Source organism: Elephantulus edwardii, unplaced genomic scaffold (assembly GCF_000299155.1).
Source record: "Elephantulus edwardii isolate Elephantulus edwardi_28Jun2011 unplaced genomic scaffold, EleEdw1.0 scaffold00336, whole genome shotgun sequence".
Classification (NCBI taxonomy): Eukaryota; Metazoa; Chordata; class Mammalia; order Macroscelidea; family Macroscelididae; genus Elephantulus; species Elephantulus edwardii.
The window spans coordinates 199,793-206,693 of NW_006400086.1; the positions used below are offsets into that span (position 1 = coordinate 199,793).

A 6,901-nucleotide genomic window follows, 5' to 3' on the forward strand; every position below is an offset into this window, starting at 1 on the left:
GTGCATCTGATACAGGCCATGGTCTTTGCAATCACTTGTTATGCATCAGAGAGTTGGACAATGACCAAGGAGGATAGAAGGAGAATTGATGCCTTTGTGCTGTGGTGCTGGAGAAGAGTATTGAGAATACCATGGACTGCTAGGAAAACAAATAGATTCAACCTAGAGAGGGTTAAACCGGGCTGCTCTTTGGAGGCAAGGATTCTGGGGCTTTGTCTGACATACTTTGGACATGTTGTAAGGAGGGACCGGTCCTTGGAGAGAGATCATGATGCTTGGGAGGGTGGAGGGACAGTGTAGGAGGGGAAGGCCCTCTATGAGGTGGATTGATCCAGTGACTGGGATAATCGGGATGGGTTTGTCAGAGGCAGTGCGATTGGCACAGGATAGAGCAGGGTTTAGGGCTCTTGTACATAGGGTCACTATGAGTCTCAAGCGACTCGACAGCACATAACAACAAGAAGAAGAATTGCTAAAAACTTGTAGCTCCCTGGCCTGATTGTTTTATTCTTCATGGTGACACTGCTTATTTGCATTTCATATGTAGTCCATATCCCCTCCCCTTTTTCCCAGCATGGACAGAGGTTTGGGGTGGTTTTTTTTTTACAATATTAGATGTTATTTTGCTTTTCACACACATGCTATTTTGCTATCGTCTCACATAAGGGATCTCTGATAGCCTAGCAGGTAAGGAGATGCGCTGGTAATCCAAGGGTACATGGTATGGATCCATCAGCTGCTCTATGAGAGAATAATGGGCAGTCTCCTCCCATGTGATTTACAGCTTTTGAAAACCTGCGTAAGTCGGCTATGAGTGGAGTTTCAACTGAATGGTACAGAACAACAAAAGCGTCATCTCATGTATTAATTAAATTTTTAGTCCATGGTCCAAAAGCTTCATGCCAGACACCTCCATTTTTACCTTTCCCTAAAGAATATTGGGATATTTACTTAAAAGTAATGATTTCCAGCATCTGTATCTCAGTTTGTTGAGGTGGTGTAGGCAATGAATAAGTTCACAGCTGTGTCTGTTTCCTGTGCCAAAGAAATGCATGGGCCTTGTTGCTGATTTCATGACTAAAATGATCACAAGGAGCAGAATTTGTGACCCTCCATTCAGTGGGTCCCCCAGGGATAGTATTTAGATTCTTTGGTCTTAACAACCTACAGCAACTAGATTTGTGTCTATGAAAGGATTTCTCATGAAACAGCAAACCAATCCCCTTAAGGTTCTTAGGTCAGAATACACACATTTCATGTTGCTTATCTTTTTTCATTTGTAGTCAGCTGTAGACTTCTCACTACTGGGCCAATTGGCAGCATTATGCTAGATGGAGAAGAGCTTGAGATCGTTAACCATTTCAGCTTGCTCAGCTCCACAGTCAACACTCTTGGAACCAGCAGTCAGAAAATAAAAAGATGAATTGCATTGGGAAAATCTGCTGTCAGGCACCACTCCAGAGTACTAAAGAGCAAGGATGTCAGTCTAGAGACTAAGGTGTGCCTGATCCAGGGTATGGTCTTCATAATTACATGCTATGCATCAGAGAACTAAGGATGGCAGAAGAATTGATGCCTCTGAGTCGTGGTGCTGGAGAAGAGTATTGAAAGTACCATGGACTGCAAAGAGAACAAATAGGTTTGTCGTGAAGAGTGTGAAACCAAGTTTCTCCTTGAAGGTTGGGATTTTGAAGCTCCGTCTCACATAATTTGGCCACGTGACCAGCAGGGACCAGTCTTTGGAGAATGACGTCATGCTTGGAAGGATGAAGGAACAGTGTAGGAGAGGAAAGCCCTGGATGGGATGGCTTGTTTACCCTTTACTATGTATGTTGTTGCTGTGTACCATCGAATTAGAACTGACCCATAGCTGACCCTTTGGCAGGCTTTCAGAGGCAGTTGATTGCATGGGAGGTTTCCCATCCTTCTCCCGCAGAGCAGCTGGTGGGTTTGAAGCGCGTGTCTTCAGGATTGCAGTACAGTTTCTTACCACTAGGCCACCAGAGCTCCCCCTGGATGAGACGGATTGACTCATCTACTGGGATAAAGGGGTAGGTGTATCAGAGACTATGAGATTTGCTCAGGATAGGGCAAGAGTCAGAGCTATTATGCATAGGTCCACTATGAGTTGCAGGCAATTCGATAGCATGTAACAACAAACAACAGACTTCTTGTGCTAGGTGCCATCAATTCAACAACTCATAGGCACCATGTGAACAGATAGGAACCTTGTCCTAACTGTCCTGAACTATCCTCATGATCTCTGCCATGCTCAAGCCCATTGCTGCAGTCACTGTGTCAATCCTTCATCTTGTTGGGGGTCTTCCTCTCTTTCTCTGACCCTCTATCTTTGCCAGCATAGTGTCTTCTTCCAGGACTGGCGCTTCCTCACAGCATAACCAAAGTGTGAGAAAAAGTATCATCATTTGTGCCACAAAGGACTCTGGTTGCACTTGCTCCAAGACAGATTTGTCTGTGTTCACACCACAATTCAAAGGCATTAACCCTTCTCTGGGCTTCCATATTCATCATCTAACTCTCAGATGCATAGCAAGTAATTGAAAATATTGTTTGGCTCAGGCCAAACACCTTAGTCTTTATACTGACATCCTTGCCTTTTATCACTTTAAGGAGGTTCTTAACAGATTTTCTCGATGACATCCAGATCAATGGAAAAATTACACAGACCACTGAAATGGACAGTTTTTGGATGTGGGTATAAAGGGGGCCACCTTGTGGTGATGAAACAGTTCTGTCTTGGTGGTGGTGTTGGTTTCCTGAATCTACACAGGGTAAAATTTTATAGAACTACACATACACAACGTACGACTCTCAAAATCAGAGTAAGCTCTGTAGATTGCTGTTGTGTGTCAGAGTCAGAACTGACCCATTGCTGACCCTCTGGTGGGTTTTCAGAGGCAGTTAACTGCATAGGAGGAGACTGCCCATCCTCCTCCCACTGTAGTTTATAGAAATGTCAATTTTTAAATTTTTAATTGTGTGCAACAGTCATGTAAGATGTTATTACTGGGTGAAATTGAGTGATGAGTGTGGAAGATCTTTGAACACCTTTGCTTCCAAGAAGCACTCTGGCCGCACCTTCTCTAAGACTGTTCTTTTGACAGTCCATAGGATATTCGGTACTCTTTTCCAGCACCACTGCTCAAAATCTTCTGTCATCCTTATTAATTTTCTAGCTCTGAGATGCATAGCAAATGATTGAGAAGACAATGGCCTGAATCAGACACATCGTAGTCCTCAAACTAACATCAAGGCTCCTCAATAATTTTGGAGAGTTTCCAATAATTTGCACTTTCCCAATGCAACGCATCTCCCGTTCTCCTGCCTGGTGGTACCAAAAGTGTTGATTGTGGGTCCAAGAAAGATGAAATCATTGGCAGTTTCAAAATTTACTCCATCCATTATGATGTTGCCTATTGGTCCAGTGGTAAGGACTTTTTTTTCTTGACACTGAGATGCAATCCATACTGAAGGCTGCATTCCTTGATCTTCTTCTACAAGTGTTTCAAGTCTTCCACACTTTTAACAAGCAAGGTTTTGTAATCTGCATAATGCCAGGTTCTTGATGAGTCTCATTCTAATCCTGATGCCACATTCGTCTTCATAGAGTCCAGCTTCTCAGATAATTTGCTCCGCATACAGACTGAATAAGTATGCAGAGAGAATACAACCCTGACACTCTCCCTTCTCAATTTTAAACCATGCAGTGTTCCCCTTCTCTGCTTGCACAACAGCCTCCTGGGCCAGGTATAGGTTCCTCATGAGCAAAATTAAGTGCTCTGGGACTCCTATTCTTTTCATTGCAGCCATAACTTGCTATGATGCACACAGTTAATGTACTTGTCAGAAAGTCTACACAAAAGTATTTAGGAGTTAAATGCTATGATGTTTGAAATTTGCTTCCATATTTTTTAGCAAAGCAAAATGTAACTGTATATATGTGAATACACAAAGACAAATACATCAAAATGTTAGCAACTGGTAAATATAAGTGAAGAAGGCATAAATATTTACTGTACTACTCTTCCAACTAATTTTCTTCAACTCTTGCTTCAGAATTTTCTGTGATTTGCCTGCCTTATTAGCATCAGGTATTTTTTTTATCTTCACTCTTCCAACATATAAAAACATGTAACATAAATATGGGAATCTCAATAGTGATTAATTTTATAAAACACAGTATATGGGAATGAAAATATGGAACACAATGTGAATAAAAGCATGTATGAAATGTACATGAATGAAACATAATGTGTATGAATTTTGTATGCAAACCAATGTATTAAGAAATGGCCATCTCATATTGACATACTCCTATACCTACTCAAATAATTGTAGCTTTATTAAGATTTTTTTATGCATACATTAATATTTTTTCCAAATGCAGAGGATATTACCATGTTAATATATATGAATCTGTAATAGTCTTTTTATTGAATGTACCAATTAATCTTGATGTCCTGAGACAATGGTTGTTATTATGTGCCATCAAGTCACCTATGACTCATAGCAACTATATGTACAACAGCCCTAAACCCTGCTCTATCCTGTGCCAATCTCACTGTCTCTGACACACTCCCATTATCCCAGTCAATGAATCAATTCATCTCATCGGGGGTCTTCCTCTCCTGCTCTGTCCCTTCACCCTCCCAAGCATGACATCCCTCTCCAAGGACTGGTACCTCCTTGCAATATGTACAAAGGTATGTCAGACAAAGCTTCAGAATTCTTGCCTCCAAGGAACAGCCTGATTTCACCCTCTCCAGGACGAACCTGTTTGTTCTCTTAGCAGCCCATGGTATATTCAATACTCTTCTCCAGCACCACAGCTCAAAGGCATCAATTTTCCTTCTATCATCCCTAGTCATTGTCCAGCTTTCTGATGCACAGCAAGTGATTGCAAAGAATATGGCCCGCATCAGGCGCACTTTAGTCTCCAGACTGACATCGTTGCTCTTCAATACTTTGGAGAGGTCTCTGACAGCAGACATTCCCAATCCAATATGTCTTTTAATTTCCTGGCTGCTGGTGCCAAGTTTGCTGATTTTGGAGCCAAGCAAACTAAAGCTGTTTACAAACAGAGAAAGGGAACACTGCATGGTTCAAAATTCGTAAGGGTGTATGCCAGGGATGTGTCTTATCTCTGTACCTTTTCAATCTATATGCAGAACAGATTATCTGGGAAGCTGGGCTCTATGAGGAGAAATGTGACATTACCATTGGAGGAAGGCTCATCAACAACCTGCATTACACAGATAAAACCACCCTGCTTGATGAAACTGAAGAGTACCTGAAGCACTTGCTGTACAAGATCAAGGACTGTAGCCTTCAATATGGATTGAAGCTCAACAGCAAGAAAACAGAGATTCTCACCACTGGGCCAATTGGTAGCATTGTGATGGATGGTGAAGAGATAATGGTACTGAACCAGAAACTCATTCTATCGAGGTGTTTGATTATGACTAAGAAATTGTCATGACTGCACCCTACGTGTTTTACTGTATTTCTGGAGATCTTTGCAGTACACATAAATACACTTGCACACATCTTCCATCAAACCTGTGGCAGTTGGTTGTAGCATAGCACCACTTTCTCCCCACTCCAGGTTGTATCTATGTATATACTCAATAGACTATTACTGTTATTGTTATTGCAGTATTACGGTTATGTGCAAGTTATTTACCTGTGTTACCTTAAATTCTTCTGCTCCCTGGCTTGTCTAATTTTGTGCGGACCTCACCCTATTATATACTTTCTCTTCAGCAATGTATTATGTGTCTACCTTTCATTGTGGCATCCACTTCCTACACCACATGCCTTTGGAAACTATAAACATAGGGAAAAGATGATAGTTATAGAAGAGGGTTCAGGTCTATTTATTCATAGCATTGCTATGATTCATACTTGACTTGATGGTACTTAACAACCACAACCACCTTTCCTTTCTTTTTTTATTTTATTTTTTTGTGCGTGTACCGTCAAATCAGATTGGACTGGTACAGGAGGAGAGTGCCCCTCCTTCTCCAGCAGAGCATCTGGTGGATTAGAACCGCTCTCCTCTGGGACTGCAGTGCAGCTTCTTGCACTACCACCTTTCATTAGTGATTTATCTTCTTACTTCTCCTACCAACCCTAGTAACCTTCAAAGAATGTATTTTGCAGTGAATAAACTTTGTCTTGATTTAGTGGGAAGGAAATTGCACTGCCATCCCTAAAGCAGGTAGGTAGAATCCTCCAGCTGCTGCAAGGAAGAAAAATGGACAATCTCCTTCGGTTTGATTTATGAAGCCTCTGAAAACCTACTGTCAGTTGGTTCTGACTTGATGGCAATGAGATTCTTAAGTTTACTGATCTGATAGAATAGTTGGGTTTTTTGTAATTGACTAATTTCACTAGGTATAATGTCTCACACAACAGCATAACGCCCTCCAGGCTTTGCCATGTTACAAAGCTTTTTAATTGGTTTGGTGTTTCCCCCCTTTTTTAACATTTTATCGTATCCTTTTGAGTGTATGTAACATAGTTTGCTCCACTCATGCGTTTTAGTGAGTTCTCTCTGTGACTTTGCTGCTTAAAACAAGGCTGAACATCAGTGTGCTTATATGTATCTCTGCCAAAATAGATTAAAATGATAAAAAATCTCAATTGCAGGAAATGGGTGAAAAAAAGAAGGAACTAGATGATGAAGGTTTAATAAGTTAAAGAAAGCCATCAATCACATCCCACTTGTACTTTGCTTAAGTCAGTCCTTCCAGTCCTCTGCAAAATCTCAAAAGTTTAACAACCATCAAAACAACTATGAGATATCATCTCACCCCAGTCAGAATAGCAAAATTTAACAGAACAGCAAGCAACAAATGCTGGCGAGGTTGTGGAGAAA

At 41.2% G+C, this 6,901-nt stretch overlaps 1 protein-coding gene across 1 annotated transcript in view; it reads right to left on the reverse strand.

Annotated features, from left to right (window-relative positions):
* The window catches only part of PLS3 (plastin 3), a 74,763-nt gene that overhangs the window by 20,717 nt on the left and 47,145 nt on the right, over positions 1 to 6,901 (reverse strand). The gene's annotated exons all lie outside the window — the stretch shown is intronic.